Source organism: Camelus dromedarius, unplaced genomic scaffold (genome assembly GCF_036321535.1).
Source record: "Camelus dromedarius isolate mCamDro1 unplaced genomic scaffold, mCamDro1.pat HAP1_SCAFFOLD_4, whole genome shotgun sequence".
In the NCBI taxonomy this organism is placed as follows: Eukaryota; Metazoa; Chordata; class Mammalia; order Artiodactyla; family Camelidae; genus Camelus; species Camelus dromedarius.
In genome coordinates, this window is record NW_026989783.1 from 571,266 (window position 1) to 597,425 (window position 26,160).

The 26,160-nt window shown below is 40.6% G+C and overlaps 1 long non-coding RNA gene across 1 annotated transcript; it reads left to right on the top strand.

Moving 5' to 3' along the window:
* The first annotated feature begins 5,295 nt into the window (after nucleotides 1-5,295).
* On the top strand, nucleotides 5,296-16,533 carry LOC135320645 (uncharacterized). The gene is made up of 3 exons (XR_010379901.1): nucleotides 5,296-5,960; nucleotides 8,578-8,701; nucleotides 15,303-16,533. It is a non-coding gene; the product is annotated as an uncharacterized LOC135320645 (long non-coding RNA).
* Nucleotides 16,534-26,160: the final 9,627 nt, after the last annotated feature.

A 26,160-nucleotide genomic window follows, 5' to 3' on the forward strand; every position in this document is an offset into this window, starting at 1 on the left:
TGCACTCATTCTTTTTGACATCCTTCATTCCTCCTCCCCTAAAATTTAACATGCCTGATATTCATGTCTCTTGTGGCATTTACATGCGATTTACATCACTTTTCACGTTTATGTGAGGTTTACAGCACGTGCATGTTTTCTGTTTAAGCGTGGATTGGGGGCAAGTTTTCTGTGTAAAAATACGATCATTAGTGAGCCTTATGCTGGTAGGTTTTTGGGTTGTCAGGTCTTGTTGACCATTGCTTCAGTTATTGGGATCATTGTCTACGGACTTTCAGTGTTCATTGTATTTTCAGCAGAACTTCCCTAGAACCTGAATGGAAGAGACCCAATCCAGAAGTACCTGACTGTGCAGGTGGGCCACGCCCATCACTGCTTCCCTCATCAGTTTTATCATCATCGTGACCCTGAACGACATATATGAGAAAGTGGCAATCAAGATGACTGAGTCTGTTAAGCTCCTTCTGCAGCTGAGGTCATTTCTACACCAGTTTTAAAACCAGGTCAAAACAGAGACTTTATCTTTTAGGCACTTCAATTCCAGTACATTACAGTCTTTAGAAAACTTCAAGTGTAAACGTATTTTCTCTAGCCTATATGAGAAGTGAATTAGCTGCAGCTTTGCATTAGTAAAAGGGATAAAGAAAGCTTTAGAATGTCCAAGCTCTGTGTAAATATGTCAGTGCTTAATAATAATTTCAATTACATTAGATCATGTACCCTATTGTTGAAAGTAAATAGTCTCTCTATTGCAAATAAGTGGAAGAGGGTCGTGGTTCCAGTGGCAAATTTGCTGTGCGTTACGGAGAGGACAAATAATCACACTGTTATGTGTCCTCCCCCCATGCTGTTCCTGTTAGTGTAGCTCCATTCTCATCAGCTGTGGCTTCTATAACAAATGTTTCTTCTCTCTGGCTTGTATCCCAGCCAGCAGATTAGCGGCCCAATTTAACTGCTTCCCACACACTGCATGTGGCTGGGTTATTCTCCCAGTTGTCTGCTCAGTGGTCATCTTCTGAAAACACTAAGACCAATTCAAATTTTGAACTAGGAGGATGTTTTATGTTCCCCAAATGCTTCTAGCAAGTTGCCCCGTGTTTTGTTTGTTTTCTTCAATAGTCCTACCTTCCTGCTGTTCAGGGAGACAAGAGAATTTCATTTAGCAGGATGTTTAGAAGTAGCTTTCTTTCAACTTTCACCTGACAGAGGACAGTTCTTGCCCATTGGATACTGTTGTGCTTATAAATTTTAAGGAACGGGTGACTTTTTTTTTTTTGCCTTGTGTGATATTGCATTCATAGTGGGAGAAACTCTTACAACAGTGTGTACAGTTGGAATTAATATAGTAGCTATGTTAAGGAATTCAAAACAGCTTATATGGAAAAAAGTGTGAATTGTGTATATATATATATATATATATATATAAATATATATACATATTTAGCGTGTTAACTCATGTGTCCATGGCTTTGATTAGGGTCTCAAGGCTGTTCACAGTTTTACAGACTTAACTTTTCTTTATTCTAGCTGCAGAGATCCCAAGGACCAGACTGACTATGAGAACAACCTAGCCATGAAGGTGTTCTTCTTCCAGTTTGTCAAATACTACTCCTCGTGTTTCTACATCACATTCTTTAAAGGCATATTTGTGACTTATCCTGGAGATCTGGTGTATTGGCTGTGAAAATACAGAAATGAAGACGTGTGAATACAGCTTTGTGTTCTGACAGTCTAACCTGTTTCATGTTTTCTCTTAGTTGCCCAATGAAGAGTGTCTTTACTCTCTGTTCCTTAGATTTTTTTAGGCATAAAATAATGACTTTATTTCATGTTAGAGCTATCTAAAATTTAAATGAGATTTTCTGTCTAATATTCCAGTGTGACCCAGGTGGCTGTCTCCTTGAACTGATGATGCAGCTGACAATAATCATGGGAGGACAGTCCATCTGGAAAAACATACAAGAGGTGTTAATTCCGTGAGTACTAAGTCATGTGATCTTGGGGTGAGAACGGCCCACCCATCCAAGTAATTTTCCTGCATGCCCATCTCTAAAACAGGGGAGACTCTCTGCTTATTAAAGCTCTCCAGATAAGATGATCCAGCCAACAGTGTAAACATACCTCCCGTTTAATAATTATGTTTAAATTCCTCCCTTTTTATGTTTAAATTAAATCCTCAAGTGCTATAGTTTCTGCTTATTAGCCCATCACTGGGGACTGACTGATCAGAGCCCGTTGAGAGATGGCCCTTTTTGGGGCCGTGAACTAAGTTTTCCCACAACTTCCCGCAACTTTCTCCTCCTTTTATACATGCATTTAAAAATCCATAACAGGAATTTGTTGAGTGCCTAGTATGTGTTAGTCACTGTATTAAATGTTGTACATATATGTGTGTGTGCGTGTGTTTGTGAGTAGAATTTAATCACCCAAACAATCCTTATTCTTATCTTCCTTTTCAAATGAAGATCCTGTGGCTTAAAGAAGGTAAATGATTTGCCCAAGTTCTCATTGCCAATAAGAGACCACTGTGGGACTCAGATGTAAGACCCTATCTCACGGAATCCATGTTCTTCTAAGAACAGAGACTCTCTTGGGGTCCTAAGGCAAAGGGTTACATAATGTTTTAAGAGACACTTGTCTAAAATAATAACTACAGAGGTTTTGACATACTGTTCTCTTCCTAAAATGAGAAAAGCAGATGTTAGCAAAGGTCATACTGTCCTTTGGATTTTCACATAAGCCCAATCCCATATCAAAGTGGACAGCCCAGTGTTATCTGCAATTTCTGAACATTTCAAGGAGCTTAGTGTATTCGCTTTCTGTTGTAACAAGTATCCCCAAATGACATGGTAGTAGGAAGAAAAAAGAAATAGTCTCCACTAAACAACACAAATTTAACCTTTTAGTGTTCTTGAACGCAGGAGCCTGCTGAAGTCAAAATATTGGCACGGCTGTTTCTGAAGGCCTCAGGGGAGACTGTATCTTTGACTTTTCTGGCTTCCAGAGGCCACCTACGTCTCTTGGCCTGTGACCTCTTTTCCTTCTTTCATGGTCAGCATGGTTGTGTGCCTCTGACTCTGATCCTGTGGTCAAATCTCCTCTCCTCTCTCCCCTCTTCTGTCTCCCTCTTCCTACTTTAATGACCCTGGTGATTACAATGGGCTCACCTCTATAATCCAGCTCGTCTCTCTTAGAGAAGGCTGGTTAGCAACTTTAACCGCATCTGAAACCATAGACCCCCTTTGCAAGGGAAACTGACCTCTTCCTATTTTCTGGTGATAAGGACATAGACATATTGGGGGGAACATTTTTCTGCCCACCACACTAAGCTTTTTAAGATAATTTCTGGCTTTGAGTTCTGTCCTCATGAAACTGTTGATCTCTCTTCTGTCTTGCCTTCCACAAAAGCATTCTGCTCCTGGCCAGCCTAACTGCATTGCTCACCCCTCTCTGTGGTGTCCCCCAAAACCAATTACACAAGCAATTCTTACTGTTGTTTGGAGCATGGAGGAGAAACTCAAACAACTTGAATTTTGAAATAAAAAACCTCCATCATTTTAAAATCTTCCATGCCACTATAAAAAAATTATTTTTTAACTTCATTTTTTAATTTTTAAACTATTTTAAACTTTGTAACTTTTTTAAACTTTACTTTTTTTCTTATCATCCTTCATTGTAAGCTCCAGAAACCTGCTATTCTGCCCACCGCATCCAAGTTCCCTTTCACTGTTTCTCCTCCCTTCCCTAACTTTCCTTCACTCTCCCTTATTACCAATTTTCTGTCCATTCTCTTTATAGGGCAGTTAAATTATTTTTTCTTTCCTTCTTTCTGTTTTTGCAGAGTGAACACATTTGTGTGTCAGTGTGTCCTTCCACATTTCTTCACAAGGTCTTCATCTTTCAGCTTCAGGATGGATTACAGTGGTCTGTCTCTAAACAAAGGCATTTCCCTTGTCCCCCAGCTCACCATGCCCCTCAAAAAAAAGATTCTGATCTTTGCTGTGAAGTGAATCTTTTTTTTCCCTACTGTGCAGTAGACAACTCTTACCCTGAGCTCACAGTCAGATTTCTCCAGAGGAGTAAAAGTAGCTCATGTGCAAATAATACTACTTTTCTCTGTGAAAAGAAATAGATCAGATAGAGGAAATACTTAACTCAGATTACTCAAAAGCATTTCCTGAAGGAAATAGGTTAATTATTTAACACTAAATTTTGTTGAATCTAGTTATCAGTGAGCTATTTTTACCAATCAAGAAGGATATATTTCCTAAATTGGTACTGAGCAATTCATGTGAAATGAAACTTGCTCACATTAACTAGTTTAAAGTAAAGGATGCATTATAGTATCTGTGGTCTGTTTATACCTTCGCTTAAGTAAGCACGTTGTTGTAGGTTCCAGTGAGCTGAACTTTGCCTACATGTATTTCTACTCTGGGCTAAAATATTTAGGGAAAATATTTTGAATTATGTTTCCCTTTTTTGAATACCAGAAATTCTGAATGGTAGCCAAGTTCGAGGGTGGCTTGTGTTTTCCTCACTGCCTCTTCTCTTTGTATAAGTTGCCAGTTTCCTTCTTAATTTTTCATATAAAATCCTAACATACTAAAGATCTATCAATTACTCTTGCTGCCCCAAAACTATACCCATCCTCAAAAATACATAGGAAGGGAAAAGAAAACTTATCAAGGATAGTGACTATTTTCATGCTATTTAAATATGTCTAAAGGAACATAATGAAATGAATTTTACCATATCTCACCTGCCTCCACCCCCCAATACCATGTGGGTTTGTTGTGTAGGATTCTGGGAGCAAATGAAGAAGGACAGTGATGCCGTGATCCAGGCTCTCTCTGGGGTCTCCCCAGCACTTGGATCGGCACTTGGTATAAAGTAGGTCTCAGTCCGAGCCAGCTGAGTGAGTGAGTGACTCACAGGCATCGAATGAGTAACATCAGTGAATTAACAGCATTCTTTGTAGGACTCAGAGAATAAGCTGAGTGCCCTATGGCCTTCCCAGCCTCACGTACTATTTTGATGTTGGGGTCATTTCTGGGAATGTTATTCTGTACTTGACAAAAGTCTAGTACAATTCCAGGGTTAAGTAACTTGCCCTAGGGAAATTTTATGATAAAATATTAAGAAAAATGGTTAAATGCCCAACATGACATAGCACTGTCCTTTGGTGTTTAGATAATGTATGGCTGTAATTTTCTTACTTTATATGCTTTCTACATTTTCCACCGTGTGTACGCACTACTATATAGTAAAGAAATGCAAATATTTAAAAGAGAAAATCTCTCTTCTCCAGATATGATTTGGTTAGAGGATGAGTCAGATAGATATATTAAGAGAATCTTAAATACATGTGTCCATAATTCACTCTTTAAATCCAGGAACAGGAAACTCAGGAATGAAATAGATTAAGAGAATCAAAGATACTTGTATTCAAGATTAGCAAGTAGGAGTGTCCTCAAAAGAAATGGTGATTATCTAAAATTCAGGGATTAAATGTGATAATGAACGTACAAAGACAACATGAAGTAGAAAATGCCACGTGGGAAGCACTGAGTAAAGGGCAATTTACCATGATTTTGCCAATATGTGTGGTCAATTCCCAAGCAAATTATTATGTAACCCCTGCTAGAGGGAGAAAGCTTCCAGCCTTGGCTGGAGAGTGGGGAGGATCCAGTGTCTGTATTTTTTAAAATGTCTACAGGTGTTTCTCATGTGCAAATTGGTATCCCTGCATGAGAACCATAAACCAACAGAAAACCCAAAAGACCGAGGACAATGATGGGTTGCCGACAGCCCAAGCTTTTCTGCCACAGAAGAGTGGTTCCAGTCAGGAAGACTGAGCAAGAGGCTCAGAGTCTTAGCTAAGGACAAGCAAGTCGGGGCTTCTAATACGACCAAATGTCATCGACGGGGGAGGGCAGTTCAGCACAAGAAGGGAGCAGCAGGTGAGTTAACATGGAAGTTACATCCTGGATCCAAGCGGTGATGGATTTGGGTCCCGGAGGGTTAAAGCCCTGCTTCCGTTGGGCATGGACCGCATTCCACAAGAGGCTGAGACAGGAATTATGAGGCAGAGAAAAATTCCCCCAGGGGACTCCCGAGTCTGGGTGCCTGGAAGGGTGATGGACGAGCGCGGTCCCAGCTCCACCCGCACCGCAGGGCTCCGAGTGGCTGTGGAGCTGTGCGCTCCCGGCCGGACCTCAGACCTGACTGCAGTGCTCCGGGCTGCGGCCTGGGGAGCGGCGTCAGGAGCAGGCTGTCCCCGTCATTCTCGTAGGTGTTGCAGTGACCGCCACCCCGGTGGCCACGGCGTTCCCAAGCCAAGGGTCTAAGTGACTTCAACCTTATTTACAGGTGACCACAGCTGGTTAGCCTGTGTTGCTCAAAAAGAAGATCCCATATGGGGTTTTGATGTGTTAGGGGGTTTGCTAATACCTGGCCTGCTTTGAATCGTTTCATCTTGACAGCAGCCTGGGCAGTCGAAGTTTCACCTCCCAATTTTATTTCAACATTTTTTGTTGAAAGTATAGTTGGTGTAAAATATTGTGTTAATTCTTGGTATACAGCATAGTGATTCACATATACATACATATATATATATATATATATTCCTTGTCATATACTTTTCCACTATAGGCTATTAAAAGTTATTGAATGTAGTTCCCTGTGCTATACAGTAGGATCTTGTTTGAAACAAAAATTACTAAACAAAGTAACAAAGGAAGCAGACTAAACCTATCCATGTATACGGCACAGTTGAGTTTATCTCAGGATTTAAATGTGGTTTTGAGCTCCAGGATCTCTTTATCAACTTATCATATGTAAAGTGCCTGTGGAACACTTCTCAGAAAAATGTTTAAAAATCATAAGATTTAGAGAATAAAGAAGGAAGATAATTATACTGAAAAGCAGGTATCAAAATATAGAAATGGGCATTTTGTGATACAGTAATATCTGAATTATTGGAAGGACGTGTTGAATAAGAGGATCCAGTGGTGGGTCTACTGACCGCAACATTCTGCCACAGCAGTGAGTGTAAATCAACTTCTGAGATCTGCAACAATTGCATTTTGAATGTAAATAAAGTTAAATAACAAATAAGCCATGAAGTGTGGATTCAGATTCAGGGGTATCTCGAGTCCATATCCCCACCACTTCACAGAGCTCCCTGCTCTTCCCCTAATGTCATTGAAAGAATTGGGGAAAGTTTGTGAAGCGAAGGGCATGTTCCATTGCAAAGAAATCTCGTAGCAACCCTGGGAGCATGGCCAGGGAAAGGTTAACGCTGAGATCAGAGGCAGTGGGAAACCTAGCAGGGGAAGCTCTTTACAAGTCACATCATATACTCTGTGTGTGTCCACGTGTGTGTGCATACAGACGTGTGGGCATGTATGATGTATACACCTGCCTTTCGTGTGAAGACGCCTCACTGTCCAAATTTGAAATCCATCCAAACGTGCAGTGCAGTCAGCCGAAGCTCCGCCAGATGCTAAGTTGTCTGTTGTTGCTCTGTCTCTTCTGCTGAACTCCACGAGTAAACCACGCGCCAGCTGTTGCTTTCAGGAACAACAGCTCTGTAGTCTACAGGTCCATGCCTTGTTTCACTGCCAACTCCGAATTCCTTTCAGGACAAATTGCCATTTGAAAAAGGGGGAAGCATTCAGTTGTCCCACAAGCCTCTGAGTGAGGAAAAAATTTAACCTTAGAGACAGCTCTGTGGGACAACATCCAGAAGGGTGCAGAGCACTGGGCTGCGAGTCGAGGCTGTTTCTTTCAAGCTCTGCACTGAATTTGAGGTGGCATGTCACTTCTTTGGCCCTTGATTTGTTCAGCTGAAATTAGGGTCTTGGACCTGTTCGATCCAACGGTAGAGTATCACTTTTCTGCTCAGTGATCCTCCATGGTTCCACAATTCCTTCAGAGGGAAAAATGAACATCCTCACGGCAGCCTCTAAGGCTCCACCCCCCAAAACCACCACTTATTTCCTATTCACTCTGGCCCACACCAGCCTCCATGCTGTCTGTCCAGCGTGAGGGACCTCAAGGCCTGTGATCACTGTTCCCTCTGCCCACACCTTTGCCTCCGTCTTTGCCTTATTCAAAGGTCACTTGCCCCATCCACACTCCTCCCTACCACACATTCCTCGCCCTCCTTTATTTTCCTCTGCAGCACTTATCACCAGCTCACCGACCCTGTATTTCTTTCTTTTACTTATTTTCTCTGACAATTTACAAACTGGAAATGCCATGGTGGATAATAGCAGAGAAATGGGGGAAAAAACAAATGAGGGTAGGTATCTTCTAAAAGCTAAAGTGCCCACCTGAAAAGGAGGTAGGAGATAAAGTAGTAGTAGTCGTTACAATTTTGGTAAACACAAGGTACGTAGTCAGGACTAGTTTTCACAATACTTGAGTGTAGGTAGGCAGCAATAAAAAGAAATTTATCCTGAAAACAAGAAATTAAATTCTTGGGAAGATGATGTGTTCAGCTTGAAATGTCAGTAATACTTTTATGACCTTGGTCTGATAATATCTTGCTTTATAATTTGATCTGTTTGACAGATGGGTCATGAATCTAATGATGCCACAGTTTCGGGAGCAGAATAGACCACCCCACGATGGGAATGGGACAACCATCTGTATCCAACGGGCAAACTGGGGTTATTTTATGAATACCCTGAAATGAGTAAGTCATCAGTGGGGATTTCTGTGCTGTCGGTTATACTAGAATATGCTTTGGGTCTCAGAAGCATCGGTTACCGAGCCAAACAAAGACCTAGCATACCGAAACGGATCCCGCTTTTCTCAATTAGATGCAATTATGCAGTCAGGCTTTCAAATAGGTTGCCTGTGTATATCTTTGTCAATATTTATGTTGTACAAAGCTGAAGGTTTACTGCCAAGGAATGAAATGGAATACTCATTCAGGTAATTCTCCATCATTGATTCTCAGATCCTTCTGGTCATGTCGTCTAAGGATGAACTCAGAACCGTTACTAGATGTGACTCAGCACGGGCTGCAGCCCGTGTGGCACAGCTGTTGGCTGATATCCTTCTAAACAGAGTCATGTGAGCCCGCCAGCCTGTGCAGAAAGCCCGCAAGAGCATCCTGCCTCATGGCAGCAAGGGTCACAGGGTCACCCCTTCCACACCTCACACCTGCCTTTGACATTTTTCCTATTTCTTCTGGCCGATGGTTTCAGCCTGGTTCCTTGAGTCACCTCATGGCACATCACTGGCTTGAAATCAGGATGAATTTGCTGATCTGGAGTATTGGTAGAACACAGATCCCCTCCTTCTCCAATGTCTTTGTCCATTTCTGTAAATTTGCTTGGCCTTTGTTTCTCTTTGTTTGAACTTGGTTTTGAGCTCTCGGTTGCCTTTAAATTGTTGCATCTCAAAATAGATTTCCATAGGATACTTCATCTTTTCTATTATGCATGGCGCACTTTTATCTACTAGAAGGCTGATGATGTGCACGTTTTGTATCTGAGACCTCTGAGCTCACCACTGCCTTGAATTACTTTTTTTTTTTTAAGCTTAGGAGACAGGAAAGTATTTTTGTCAATAGGCTTTGCATTTATGCATGCCGGTTCATGTCTGCAAGACACCCCATTGGGCTTCTTGTTTATAAGTCTACAGAAAGAGGGAGTTTTCTTTTTCCTAAATTACATGCTATATATATAATAATTGCTTTTAAAATATATAATATACATAGAAACGCATCTGATTCCCTCGGTGAATGAAAGGTCATTTTGTGTCATCTTCAGTCAGCTATGCTTTGTGGCCTGGTGTCTGATTTGAGTTTCATCTTTGCTTTTGTTGTGCTTAGTGACCAGGTTCGATTAAGGGTGCAGCTCCTGTCCCTGGTGTAGAAATTATGTTCGTTTTTTCTGCTTATTTTCAAAAGGACTTTAATCCAATGACCTGTTATTCCAAAATGAGTCATAATTGTAAATATTTCTTATTGGGGCTATTATCAGCATTAATAATAACAACAACATTCTGAGGGCAGCATATCATTTGGTATTTTAACACACACGAAAAAAGCCTTGGAAAATAGTTATTGTTCTAGTTAAGTCAAATAAAGTTCATTGAAAGGAAAAGTACGCTTTTGGGAGAAATTGATAGGACTTTTAGAACTTTATAGTCTCATTAAAATACTAATTAAATAATTCAGCCTAACTCTACCCTACATAACAGGATGGAGTAACAGCTATTGTAGAGAGATTGTTCAGATTTATTCGTTTTCCTATTCTCTAAATAATCCCTAACGAATTAGAAAATTCAATCCATTTCTGAGAGTAGGCAGTCTGTTATTCTGTATTCAACGCTGGAGTGAAACTTATTTTGTGTTCTTTTCGTTCATGGGAGATAGGATTTCCAAGTGCTTTTTGAATTATTTTTGTTCCTCTCAAATAAAGTGCCTTTGGTGGTGATCTCCTGACCTCAGTTTCCTCCTCCCAGTTTTCCCCATGATCATTAATGACACCACACCTGCCTTTTTAGTTAGGCCTCTTAGCCGCTGAAGGGGAACAGCTTCTGACAGATGACCCTGGAGCCCTCCACCCTTGCTTCTTTAGGCCTCGCACCCTGCCACCATCCCTAGTCTCCTTCGCCAGAAGTATCTTTCTCTGCTTTTCTGCCTGGAAGGGCTCTTGCCAAGCCTTGGCAGCAAACCCTCAACTTTTTAGAGATTTTCTGCTCTCCTCTCTAAGCATGAATTGCAGTTGATTCTTGTCTTGATGGTGCGTGATCATGTCTGTGTCCATTGCGCTCCCCGGCTGGACTGATCCTGTCGGAGGCAATAGTCAGGCTTTTCATCTTCCCGTGCATGTCTGAAGCACCACAGCCTGGACCCTGGTTCTCATACGTGTTTAAGTGACTTGAGCTTGGAGTTTCAATGCACTCACATACAACTGTTAGATGAGTTGGCGGTAACATTGTCCCCAAGGCCCCCACAAGTTTCTATAGGCCATATGTTTTTTTCTGAGTGAAATTTCTCTTTTATTTGTTCTAGTGATTTCCCCACTGTCCTTTGAGATTATTGGAGTAACCCTGAGTTATTAACCACAATAGCTCACCACCAGAAGCAAAAGATCCTGCTGTTTGAGAACTCAGACACGGGACATAAGAGAAATAATCTATCAGTCTTAAAATCTGGAAGCCATAAGATACCGTTTTGTACTTAGAGCACCCACAGCACAAACACCAGTCTCTCAAGAACTTGGCGCTGCCTTCCCAGAGGGCGGGTGCCGTAAGTGAAATGCAGTGAGTGATGAAGTGAGAGCTCTTCGTCTCTGGTACTGCCTTTTCCACCCTTGCTGTGTTAACTTGATCTTCCCTTCATATATTATGTTCTCCATTTAATTTACTGCAGTTAATATCAGTTGTTCTTCAACATCTCCTTGCACCCGCCCCCTCCATTCCCTCTCTCTCCAGTGCTCTCCCACCCACGCCTCTCCTGCGCTCTCCAGGACCAGGCCTTTCTCCCCCACGCCCTCACCTCTGTTCTGTCTGCCCACCACCTGCACTGACATTTCCTTAACTCCACAGAATGAACTTTCCAAAATGGCAGCTGAGTAACTGGGGGGGATTGTAGACCTCTCATCTCTTTACTGATTCATTCATTTATCTATCCAACAAACACTGAGCACCTGCTATGCCAAACACTGTATCAACTGCTGAGGAGACCAAGACAGGTAAGACTTGGTGTCTGCACTCCGCAGGGCAGGCGAGACTTGGCGAGTAGTTGATGGATTCCTAAGCAGGTGAACACACATTGGACTTCATAGAGCTGGGAATATTTGAACTGAATTTTGAAAGGTGAAAGGAAGTTAGCTCTCTAATGTGTGGTAGAGGGAGTGGACACTTCATGCAGAGAGGTAGAGACATATAAGAGTACACGGCATGAAGCGGCTTGGCCAGACTGAAGAACAACAAGTAGGGTTAGAACAAAGTATCCACAGGTGGGAATATCAGGTGCACAAGGCCACTGTCACGATGGGTCTTGTGTGATTAGACTTGAATGTATCCTTAAAGAAACAGGGCTATATTGGAATATATGTAAGCAAGAGAATTGTATAATGATTATGTTAAAGTAGATCTGGTTATACTGGCAGCAGAATGGATAATAACATTTTTGGGGGGAGGCCCATATTTTGGTGGGAAAGGATATTTCGGGGGCCACTCCAGGTAATCCAGACAAGTGGCACATGCCTGCAGAGAGGCCCTGGGCAGAGGGAGAGAGACGTGGGCGGCAGAAGTAGTGACTGCTGCAGAGGGGACTGCAGGGCCACGGCGGCGGGCCGCAGAGCTGCTGAGGTGACTTTCCAGTGACCCATCTGGAGAGCGGATCTGCAGGGGGAGTGTAAGGGGAGGAGATAGTTTCAAGATTGTTCTGTGTGTGGCATTTTGATTGCAAAGTGTCTATGGGACATCTGAGGAGTGATGCCCGTTGTTAAGCTGGATTCAACAGTCTGGAGCTCAGAGGAGCTGCGGGTGAGGCCGTGGGGGCGATTCATTCCTGCCAAGTGAAGGATTGAGGAAGAGGCCCTGGGGAAAAGGGCCATGTACATGGCACATGGGAGAAGAGAAATCCAGCAAGAGAAAGAATAATATCAGAGCAGTTGGGAGAAACTAGTTGAGGCAACACAGAGAAGGCTGTAACCTGGCTTCAGAGGGATTTGAACACTGACTAAAAGGAGCATAGTGAGAAAGGGGGTGTGTGTGGGGCAAAAAAGCAAGAGCTAAAACCCAGCTTTAATTGCCAAGACTGGGGAAAATGCAGAGGGGGACTATACTTAGGTAGACTTTAAAAAACAGATCTGTGTGTATCTGTGTGTGTGCATATGTGCACACACAATTTTCTGTCTGGGCTTTTTAAATTTATTTAAGTAAAACAAAAATTAAGGGGGGAAAATATTCCACTGAGAGGAAAATATTTGTCCACGGCAAAAACTAACTGGTAATCAAATAAATAGGAGCTGAAAGTGCCGACTAGTTTGAAACACGCAGCCACCGGCAGTGCAACTCCTGTCTCAGTGCTGCGATGAGGGCCGTGGGGGATGCAGGGCTCTGAGCCCTGGAGAAGTCTTCAGCGCAGGTACTTCTCCAAGAAACTGGACTTTAAAGGGAAGAAGAAAGTGTAGAAAGTATCAGAGAGCAACACAGGACCGTGAGAGAGGGTCGGGCGAGGGTTAGTTTTGTTTTACAGTGGGCGTTTCTGGCCTTGCTGAGTTGCTGGGCCTTTGCTCTTTTTGGTCTTTGTTCCAAAACATTTTTAGAAAGTTCTTCTCGCTTGAAAATCTGAACAGATTAAATCATGTTGGGTTATTTCTTGTGTTTTATTTTTTAATTAAAAAATTATCTGGAATTTATTTTAATGTCATAAATGCGGACACTGTACCAGGTCTTCCAATGATTTAGCTAATTACTGCAGTACTTGAATCCACTGATTTGAAGTGTCAGTTTTATAATATTACTAAAATCTCATAAATATCCACGTCTATTCTTGAAATGTAATCTATTTCATTCATACTCTCAGTGCACTATTCCTATACTGTTTCCATGAACATAGATTAATACCTCCTAGAGTTGGTCCTGTTTTATCCTTTTCCAGAATGTCTCTAATACTACAAATTCAAACATCCCTCCTCATTATTTTATTTGTATATATGGGTATATTTCTGGAATACATTTAGGATCACCTTTCAGATTTTTTTCTTAAATCCATTTGGGATTATTAACTAAATTTGCATTCAGATACTAAATTTATTTTGGAGAAAAAATGTTCTATGTCCCCCAAATTTGAGTCTGCCCACTGAAGAGGGTGGTGCATTCTACTGTTCATTCAATCATATTTTTTTTTCTTTTTTTAAATCATTTATCAGAATCTTCTTAATATTTTCATTAATTTATTTCTGAATAGTCTGTGCCTTCTTTGTCATTATGAAATGATATCTTTTCTGGGTTTTGATCTGGGTTGATTGCTAATAAACTCTTAATTTCTGGTTTCTCTTGAATAAGAAGGAGATCTGACACCATGAGGCCCTATTTCCAATATGGTGACGGTGAGCATTGCGTTTCCTTAGGATGCCCACTTGCCAATTTGCCAGTGGCTGCACCCACTCCACACATTTCTGCTACTTACCTGCCCCCTTAGGCAGATGAGCTCATGTAGGGTTAGGTGGTTTATGGGACGCAGATACTGACATCACAGCTGCCACGCTACTGACCCTGTGGCATCACTAACTCTGGTTCTTGCTCTCTGACCTCCCTGAATATGACAGCTCCTTTTGGGCTGTGGATCTGCTGCATCTTTCCAGCACTATCGGCTTTTCTGCAACACAAACCTGCCTCTCAGGTCAGAAGCAAATGTCAGCTTCTCCTACCCATCCACAACATCCACGGTCTTGCCGTTCCTGGCCAGAGTGGTCCCTACCCCTTGACTGAGCAGTAACACTAAAGTAACTATTAATTTGCCTCTCATCCACTCTCTTATTTACATACCTGTGCTAGTTTGCTTTAAAGGTCTGCCAGTTAGGAGGGGAGGGTCTAAAAGTCTTTTAGATCTCTGACCTTATCATTTCTAACCGCTCCCCCACCCTATGGAACAGCTTACCACAGATCTCTGCTGCCCCATCTGTAGCATTGCCCTGTAAATTACACACAGAGAGAAAAGAACTTCTAAGCCACCACCATAACTTTGACTTCCTGTGACCTCACAGACCATAGAAATATCAAGATAAAAATTCCTGAAGAAGAATATTTTGCTTAGGAAGACACTTTAATTGCATACCTTTCTGTGACTTGTAATAACTTCATAGACCCTCTGAATGTGCTGCACTCACCTTCCCAGTCTCAAGGGAGCTTGCTCACTTGCCTATATTCAGTGTATTTCTTCCAACGTTCTCTATGCATAGCTTTCCCAAAGGTACATTTCTTATTTCTATTTAAATTGTTAGATACATCCACAATATTCTTTTTTTAATCCTCAAATACAAATCATCTGCCAAGATTGTATTATTTCAACACTGAGAGTGAATAATATGCTTCAAAATTCCCAAGTTTATTATGAGCAAATAACTATGGTTGGTGGAAGTTTTTTAAGTATGTTATTCCTACTAAGGGTATATATGTGAAAGAAACAGGTTGTAATGAGTCTTCTTCCCAGAGATTTTATATTTGCCTTTTGTTTGGATTCTTTCACTGTTGAACATTATTATTACCATGAATGTCTTTTCTCTTTGGGATTTAGTTCACCATTTCCCCCTCTCCCTTTACAGGAGTAAAAGAAGTTATGTTGTCCTTCCATCCTTCCACCACTCCATGTTGTGTGTCCATTCCTTCAACAGGTATTCAGTTTGGGTTCACCACAGTATATGTGGCCTCTTTCCAGTGGCCCCTCTGTTGGCTCTGGAGAACAATATATTGGAAATCAGAGTGGGTACGTGGAACCTTGACTACCCAGTATAGACGTATGGTGCCAGAAAAAGCCCAGAACATCTCAGCATGGCAGCCAACCATGCAAGGAACAGCAATTCTGGCTGTGGTGGACCAATGTGAATAAAAAGGCTTCATTGGGTGAAGACTTAGAAAAGTCGAAAAATGCATTGGCGTTGCTTCCTACGGAATCCAGTGTTGGGTACTGTTTAATATGAGAGGGAGATGCTAACACTATCATCGTTATAAACAACATAGTTGTTGTAACTGTAATTGTTATTATTTTTAATATATTTTCTTTATAATTATTATTTGTGACTTACAAGACCCTTACAGAGGCAGTTGTTAAGAAGCGTGGCAGTTATACTCTTGCTGAAGTGTTAATTCAGTAGAAGCATGGTAATAGCATTAATAAGTACTCACTCTTTTGATCCTCACATGACTCTAAAAGTCACCCAGCAGTGCTTGTATAATGGAGATAGAAATCTATCCGTTTAATTGTTTGTAGAACCTAAAATAAGAGCAGTCATTCCACCGCATTTGACCATATATTCCAGACTATCAGTTTAAAGTAGGAACTACCTGATGAGGCCATAGAAACCCTTTGTGCCTCCCCAATCGTTCATTACCTTCCTGTCCTCTGGGGCAGAGTTTCTTCCATAAGGTGGCCCCATCTCTCCTCCCCACCCCACTCTTGGCCTTTGCTACCCACTGTTGTTCATTAGCTAAGCAGCCTCATGTTCTGCATGTGTCTGAGCTGTGAGGGAACAGAACTCAGCTGTTTACAAACTCTATTGACTATAACTAGTCTGAACAGCCTCTCTCCTTCCCTGCCCATAACCCCACAGGGCAACAGGGGGCTCACAACCACAGCGATTCCCATGCCAGCCCAACAGGGAACCTTCTTCCCTAGAAATATTCTTACAACCAGGGCTGTTTCCTCCCTTACTTCACTGCCAGTTTCACTCCCAGGTTACAGTCCCCAACAAAAGGCTATCCCAGTTAGGATATCTTAATCAAGTCGCATTGACCCTGAGTACCTGGCATTTTCACATGAGCACTCATAGAAATAGAACAGGGCTTGGAAGTGGCTGTGGGCCAGGTTCCTGGGTGAGGGGACTTGGTTCTGTAGCCTGGCCCGAGCTGAGCTCCCAGCACGGCGTCTTCCCATCTGCATTATTTCGGGCCAGGCTTCAACAGTTCAGAGTTTCATTTTATCATCTGCAAACAGAATAATTCCCTGCTGCATATTTTAAGACTGTTATGTACCACAAAGGGTGCTTAGGGAATTCAGTGAGTCAATGCATGGAAGTCACATAACCTGGTCCTCAGGAAATGTTAGTTATCTTCATTATGCACCATCGATAAAATTGGCTCACAGACTCGGCCAGGTATCAAAGCTACAGGCACAGGAATTTGACAATGTTTTACTGTCTGGATCATAGTCACAATTTTACACAGTAAAACAAGCTACCTGGGACCACCCAGCTGTCAGCCCACCCGACTCCCCACCCCAGGATCCCTCAATTTATCTGATTTGCTTGCTACCCCTACTTTTTGGAGAAAGTTGGCAAATCACAGTCAATGGCTGCTAGGTTATGTCCATTCCCATTCACTCAAATTGCCCCATTTTCAGTATCCACTGTGCTGCAAAACAGACTAACGTTCAGAAATATGACAGCAAGGCCTTTCCCGTTCCACAGTCAGAGAACTAAGAATCTGTCATGTTTAATATGCCATGTGACACTAAGCAAGGCAGGAAAACAGGCTCCTGTGCTTTAAGAAAGTTTTTAACAATGACGTTTGAAACTAAAAGTGTTTTTGTTTGACCTTCAGCTAACCAGAATATTCAATTGACTCCTATTACCCATTACTCAGATGTCCTGATTTGATTGTATTAGGCACTTTTTCCTCATCTCCCCAGCATGACTTGGCTCCATCAGCACAGATGGAGTGTCTCCAAGGCTGCTCCGTGTGCATGGGCGTGTGAGTGCACACATGTGCACCCACTGAATGGTGCCACTGATTCATATCCAGGAGTTGTTCTGTCTTATAACTCAAGCATTGCTTTATTATATCCTAGAAAACTGCTTTTAGATCATTGATTGAACTATAGACCATCCTCTTGCCCACATTAGGAATTGACATCTTCCAAGACACAGGTCCTATGTGTTTGTATATATGTATAAGTAAGAATTAAATATGTATGTCATCCCCTCACATATTTAATTTGTGCCTTCCCAATTGAATGTGCACAGTAAAGGCTAACTTCCCATAACAGGAGAAATTTTAGGAAGTAAGAAGAATGAATTAGCCACCAGGGAGAAGACAGGATATCAAGCAGGAGTTTGGTATAAAGTCATTTATTCTAAAGCTGCTCTGGCTCAATAAATAAGTGGAATTGACATTGTTGTATCATGGCAGAGCATCTGAAATTGAAGACCAATTTTAATTTACTTTGATATAAGTGGAAAATTGTGTCAGAACAGCATGGGAAATGAAGAACACTGCATCTATCTGTACTCCTGAAGTGTGTTTCAGAGCTGTTCAATTTTGAGGAAAATTATCTTTTCTGGAGACAATCGAATTATTTTCATTGTTGGAATTTTTGTAGCTTCCAGAAGCACATCAGCAGGTGATGCTGTAAAAGTCTAGAGTTGACTTAAATAGCAGGAAATTTTAGCCTATTGAAATCAGGAGAAGTGAAATGTTTTTGCCTACCAACACCACCGCCACCACCACCACCAGGCAAGCACTTGTACACCCAGAGAGATTTCACATCAGAGGGAATGACAAAGCTGGTTCTGTTACTGAGGCCAAACTTGTTCTGCTCACTGCACAACAGTGATAAATAAATAAATCAGGAGACAAGGTTTTGGGGCAAGGAATAGTAACTTTATTCAGAAAACTGGCAGACCAAGAAGATGGGGGACTAATATCCTGGAGAATCATCTTTTCCAAGTCAGAATTAATTCTCCTTTTGAACTAAAAAGGGGAAGGGGTGTGGTTGGTTGTGCAAACTTCTTGCTGCCGGCATTCTTTGTTCTTGCAGCCATCCATGTGGCTCAGGCTATTGTGTCCCTGTAAGCCTGCAACAAAACAAAGGTTATTCTCTATTTTGCAACTTGCCATCTCTGCGTAAGTGCAGAAGTGCTAACATCCTTAAAGGTCAGAGCCCCGAGAATAGGCTTTCCTGTAGGTTTTAGGCTAAAGGCAACGTTGTTTTACAAAAGGTGCAAAGCCAGCAAGATTAAGCCTGGAAAACATTTCACAGGGCTTCAAACTGAAGGAACAGATCCAATATGGCGTCAGAATTGTTCTCAATTACAGTTTTAGTTAGGGGAAATTTTGCAGCAGAAAATCCCCTCAGTTGTTTTTCTTTCTTTGCCTGAGATCTTGTTTGTTGGCTTGTGGTCTCATGGTGTCAAAATGGTATGTTCAGATGAGTACTATTAAAATCATATGGTGCAGAAAACATATCTATTCTGCTTCAAAAGATGACTGAAACATTTAGCTTTGTTTATTCCCATAGAATTTGGATTGAATCTATTCTCGACTTCCTTCTTCTTCAAACCAGTTTTTTACTGGAGGGTTTAAAGCCCAAATTAAAGAATTTTGGAGAAGACTCATGTAATTTATAAGACGTTTACTTCCGAATTTAAGACTGACCCATACTTGTACTTTTAATCAAGGAACACAATAAACTTTTTTAGTCGATCATTTATGACGTTTTATACTTTGTCCTTGTAATCTTCTGGAAGTTGAGAGGCTTAGACAATTGATATAACAGAACAGGTATCATTGCTCAACACTGTGAATGAAAGAATCCCAGTATAGTTTCCTGAAAGTATATTTTATTAAAAATAAAAAAGAATTCTTGCTCTCTAATAAAGCAACAGACAGAAGCACATACTGAGTGTTTAAAATAAATAATACTATGGGAAAAATTATCTAAGCAACTCAAGATAGTATAGAAAAAATATGAACTTGAAGGAAAATACATATTGTGCAATTAATATCTTATTTTTAAGAAGCAAATGATAAAAAATACCCAATTTTTAAATGATTTATTGAAAAAGGATTTATATAAAGCCAACTTATTTTCATAAGTGTTACATAAAATGGGGCTATCTAAATCTATATTATTAAAGAATAAAATATATGCAATATATCTCCAAGGTTAATTGATTTTCATAATATTATAATTTTTCAAAATATAACTTACATATACATATCCAAGCAGCTCTTGAGATAAACACTGTACCCTAGTATACAGTTATACATATTGCACATAAAAAATGAAAAGGCAAGGATAATGCCCTTGCTTACGAACTGCCACTGGACTTCTGGATATTCCTTTAGGTTAAAGACCAAAAGCAAAGTAACCAGTCTACTTTGAAGCGGTCACTAAAGATTTTAAGATATTCAATATCTATATCCAGTTACAGGAAAGACTTAAGTTTTCTGAAGTTTAAAAAAAAAGAAATCAACTGCTGAAAACGAAATTCTTTAATGTCTCATGGCCATAAGTATAAAGGCTCTAAATTAATGCTCCCTTAATTTTATTTTTACAAGCATAGGTCATGATCATCACTTTCAAATTCCATTTATGCTAGATGAACGAACGTCTCCCCACATGCTCAATTCTGAGAGTTAAGTGTGTGTGAAAGCCGTCAGTCACCTACCTTATTGGGAAAACACAGTTTCATTTAAGTGGGAAACAACACTACATACATACATATGGGGAGGAACAAGTTCCAACTGGGAATTACAGTGAAAACTGCAGGAACTTAAAATCGGCAGAGGAAACATACTGAGAATCCAGAGTAAGTGTTTTAACTGCAACCCACTTCCCTTAAGCTAGATGAACGAACGTCTTTCCACATGATCAATTCTGAGATTTAAGTGTGTGTGAAAAAAGTCAATCACGTAGCTTGTTGGGAACACAGCTTCTTTTCAGTGGGAAAATACACTACATACATATATATGAGGAAGTTCTAGCTGGAAATCTGTTTTAAAGTAAAAACTGCATGAACTTCCAACAGGCACTAGGAAACATACTGAAACCAGTGTAAGTGATTCTACTGAAACTCACTTCATTTCAGCTAGATGAACGAATGTCTCTCCACATGCTATGGTCTGAGATATAAGTGTGTGTGAAAGCCGATATTCACTTAGCTCGTTAGGAACACAAATTTCTTTTCAGTTGGATTCTACACTACATAAACATATATTTATCGTTACTACCTCGAACTCGGGTTTACAGTGAAAATTGCATGAATTAAAAAACGGAATTTGGAAACAGAATGAGAAAACAGAGTAAGTGATCCTACAGCATCCAATTCCGTTTGTGCTACATGAAAGGACATATCTACAAATGCTCAGTTCTCAGGTATAATTGTGTGTGTCGCCGTCCATCATCTAGCTTGTTGGGAACATAAATTTTCTTTAATTTGGAAGCTACACGACAGAGATATATGTGAGAAGGTGCAAGCTCCAACTCGGTTTTACACTGAAAACTGCATGAACTTCAAAACGGCACTAGGAAAAATACTGAGAAACCACAGTAAGGGATTTTACAGCAACCCATTTCCTTTGAGCTAGATGAACGAACGTCTCGCCACATGATCAGTTCTAAGAGATAAGTATGTGTGAAAGACGACATTCACATAGTTGGATGGAAAAAAAAAGTTTTTCAGTTGGAAAAAACAGAAAATATATATAGGTGGGGAGGTACAAGATCCAACAGGGTTTTAAGGTGAAAACTGCATTAATTTCAAACCAGCACTAGGAAACATACTGAGAAAGCAGAGTAAGTGTTTCTATGGCAACCCCTTCCATTTCAGCTAAATTATCGAACGTCACTCCACAAGCTCAGTTTCGAAAGGTAAATTTGTGTGAAAGCCGTCCTTCACCTAGACTATAGGGAACATACAGCTCCATTTCAGTTGGAAATTACACTCCATACCTATATATGGGGTGTTTCTACCTCCAACACGGTATTACAGTGAAAAATTTAAAGTTCAAACCGGAAATAGGAAACAGACTGAGTAACCAGGGTAAGTGTTTCTCAATCAAACCATTCCCTCTGTGCTAGATGGACGAACGTTTCTACACATGCTCACTTGTAAGAGTAAAGTGTGTGTGAAAGCCGAACTTCACCTAGCTTGGTGGGAACACACAGTTTCTTTTCAGTTGCAAATTCCAATCCATACATATATATGGGGAGGTACTAGCTAGATCTCTGTTTTACAGTGAAAACTGCAGGAAATTCAAACCGGCACTAGGAAACAGCCTGAGAAACCAGAGTATTTCCTTCTCCTGCAAACCGTTCGCATTGTGATACATGAAAGAAAGTCTCTCAACATACTCAGTTCTGAGAGATAATTGTGGGTGAAAGCCGTCCTTCAACTATCTTGTTGGGAACATAAAGTTTATTTCAGTAAGAAACTACATTATATACATAAATATGTTGTATTAGCTCCAACACGGGTTTACAGTGAAAACTGCAGGAACATCAAACCGGCAGTAGGAAACAGACTGAGAAAACAGAGTAAGTGTTTATCCTGAAAACAGTTCTCTTTCTACTACATGAGCGAACGTCTCTCCACATGCTCAGTTCTGAAAGATAACTGTGTGTGAAAGCCGTCCTTCATCTATCTTGTTGGGAACACAAAGTTTCTTTTCAGTTGCTAAATACACTATACACATATATATGAGGAAGTACTACCCCCAACTCAGTTTTAAAGTGAAAACTGCAGGGATTTTAACCGGCAATATGAAACAGACTGAGATACCAGAGTAATTATTTCTTCTGTAAAAGGTTCCCTTTGTGCTAGATGAACGAACGTCTCTCCACATGGTCTTTTCGTAGAGATAAGTGCATGTGAAAGCCGCCCTTCACATAACATGTTGGCAACACAATGTTTCTTTTCATTTGAAAACTACACTACTTACACATATATGGGGAGGTAGTAGTTCCAACTCGGTTTTACAGTGAAAACTGCAGGAATTTCAAACTGACAGAATGAAAAAACTTAGAAAGCAAAGTGTTTCTCCTATAACACGTTCCCTTCGTGCTAGATGAACGAAAGTCTCTCAAAATGCTCAGTTCTGTGAGATAAGTATGTGTGAAATGCGCACTTTACCTAATTTTTTGGGAAGACAAATGTTCTTTACAGTTAGAAATTACACTACATATATTTATATTTGTGGAAGTACTAGCTTCAACTCTGTTTTCAGTGAAAACTGCAGGAACTTGAAACAGACACTAGGAAACTGAGAAACCAGAGAAAGTGTTTCACCTGCAAATCTTTCCCTTTGTTCTCGGTGAAAGAACATCTCTCCACATGCTCAGTTGTGAGAGATAATTGTGTTGTGGAAGCCGTCCTTCACATAACTTGTTGGGAACTTAAAGTTTCCTTTCATTCGGAATCTACACTATATACATATATATGTTGAGGCACTAGCTCCAACTCGGTTTTACAGTGAATACTGCAGGAACCTCAAACCGGCACTAGGAAACTGACTGACAATCCACAGTTGGTGTTTCTTGTGCACCTGTCCTGTTTGTACTATATGAAATAAGGTCTCTCGACATGCTCATTTCTGAGAGATATTTGTGTGTGTAATCCATGCTTCACCTAGCTTGTTGAGAAGACTAATATTCTTTTCAGTTGGAGAATACACTACATACATGTATATGGGGATGTAATAGCTCAAACTCGGATTTACAGTGAAAACTGCAGGAACATCAAACCGGAACTAGGAAACAGACTGAGAAAGCAGAGAAAGTGTTCCTCCTGCATCCACTTCCCTCTGTGCTAGATGAACGAACGTCTCTCCAAATGCTCATTTCTGAGAGATAAGTGTATGGGAAAGCCGTCCTTCACCTAGCTTGTCGGTAACACAAAGGTTCTTTTTAGTTGGAAACTACACTACATACATATATATGGGGAGTTAATAGCTCAAACTCAGATTTACAGTGAAATCTGCAGGAATTTCATTCCGGCACTACAAAACAGTCTGAGAAACCAGAGTAGTTGTTTGTCCTGCAATCCGTCCCCTTTGTTCTAGATGAAAGAACTTCTCTCCACATGCTCATTTCTCAGATAATGGTGTGTGAAAGCCGTCCTTCCCCTAGCTTGTTGGAAACACAGAGATTCTTTACAGTTGCAATCTATTCTCCATACATATATATGGGGAGGTACTAGCTCCAACTCGGTTTTACATTGAAAACCGCATGAACTTCAAACAGGCACTAGGAGACAGACTGAGAAACCAGAATATTTCTTTCTTTTAGAAACCACTCCCTTTAAGCTAAATGAACGAACGTCTGTCTATATGTTTAATCCTGAGTGTTAAGTGTGTGGGAAGTCTTCTATCTTCTAGCTTTTTTGGAACACATTTTCTTTTCTGTGGGTAAATGCACTGCATAAATATATAAGTGGAATTACTATCTCCAACTCGGCTTTACAGAGTAAACTTCATGAATTTCTAAAGGGCATTAGGGAAAGATTCTGGGAAACCAGTGTAATTTTTTCTGCTACAATCCATTCCATTATTGCTAGATGAAACATCGTCTCACCACATGCTCTATTCTGAGACATAAATGATTTTGCAAGCCATCAAAAACCTTACTTGTTTGGAACACATTTTGTTTTCATTGGGTATCTACACTACATGCATACATGTGGGGAGGTATAGCTCCAACTCGGTTTTACAGGGAAACTACATTAATTTCCAAGCGGCACTAGGAAACATAATGTGAGTCCAGGGTAAGTGTTTCTATTTCAACCCTTTACCTTTGTGTAGATGAACGAATGTCTCTCCACTTGCTCAATTCTGAGAGTTAAGTGTGTGGGAAACCTTCAATCACCTTGCTTGTTGGGATCACACAGTTTCGTTAGAGCCGGGAAATTCACTGCTTACATATATAATGGGAGGTACTATCTCCAATTCGGTGTTACAGTGAAAACTTCATGAACTTCAATCTGGCACGAGGAAAACATACTGAAAACCCAGTAGAAGTCTTTCTAGTAGAAACCATTCAATTTAAGCTAGATGAACGAACGTCTCTCCACATTCTCATTTATGAGATTTAATTGTGAAGTCATCAATCTCCTTGCTTGTTGGAAACACACAGTTTCTTTTATGTTGGGACTACACTACTTATATATGTATATGGATGTAGTAGCTCAAACTCGGTTTTACCGTGAAAACTGCATGAACTTCAAACTGGCAGTAGAAAACATACTGAGAAACCCGAGTACGTGTTTCTACACACCCATTCCCTTTATGCTAGTTTATCGAACGTCTCTTCACATTTTCAATTCTGACACTTAAATGAGTATGAATGCCGTCAATCACGTAGCTTGTTGGGAACACACAGTTTCTTTTGTGTGGAAAACTAAGCTAAATAAATATATTTTGGGAGGTACAAGCTCCAACTCGGTTTTTCAGTGATAACTGCATGAATCTCCAACCGGCACTAGGAAAACTTACTGAGAAACCAGAGCAAGTGTTTCTACTGCAACCCATTCCCTTCATGCTAGATGAATGAACGTCTCTCCACTTGCATAATTCTGAGAGTTAATTTGTGTGAAAGTCTTCAATCAGCTAGCTTGTTGGGAACACACAGATTCTTATGAGTGGGTAAATTCACTACACTTGTGTAAATGCGAAGGTACTAGTTCCAAATGGGATTTACAATGAAAACTGCATGAAATTCAAACCAGCACTAGGAAGCTTACTGAGAATCCAGTGTAGGTGTTTCTACTGCAAACCATTCCCTTTATTATAGACAAACGAATGTCTCTCCATATTCTCAATATTCAGAACTGAATGAGTGTTGAAGCCATACTTCACCTACCTTGTGGAAAACCCAGAGTTTCAGTCCAGTGGAAACTACGCTTCTTTCATATATATGGGGACTTTCTAGCACGGACTCGGTTTTACACTGCAAACCGCTTTTATTTGAAACCGGCTTTGAGAAACATGCTGACAGGTCAGAAAATGTGTTTCTGTATATCATTTAACCTTCAATGCTAGATGAAAAAACGCCTCTCCACAGGCTTACTTCTGACATCTGAATTTGTTTTGGAGACGTCCTTCAACTATCTTGTTAGAAAACCAAAGTTTCTGGTATAGGGGAACTACGCTACTTACATATCTAAGGGGAGGCACTCGCTCCAACGTGGTTTTCCACACTAAATCGCTTTTACATTGAAAACGGCATTAGGAAACTTGCTGAAATTTTAGAGAATGTGTGTCTATAATACCTCTGCATTTTATGCTGCATGAAGGAACTCCTCTCAACATTCTCAATTTTCATAACTGTATGAGTGTGGAAGCCGTATTTCACCCAGCTTGTTGGAAACCCAGAGTTCCAGTCCAAGGTAAACTACGCTTCTTCCATATATATCGGGATGTGCTAGTACGAACTCGATTTTACACAGCAAACCGCCTTTACTTGAAACCGGCTATGAGAAACATGCATAGAAATCAGAGTATTTCTTTCTGTATGTCCCTTAACCTTCAATGCTGGATGAAGGAACGCCACTCCACAAGCTCACTTCGGATATCTGAATGTGTCTTGGAGCCATTCTTCAACTAACTTGTTGGAAACGCAGAGTTTGTGGTATAGAGGAATTAAGCTACTTACATATCTAAGGGGAGGCACTTGCTGCAACTTGGTTTTCC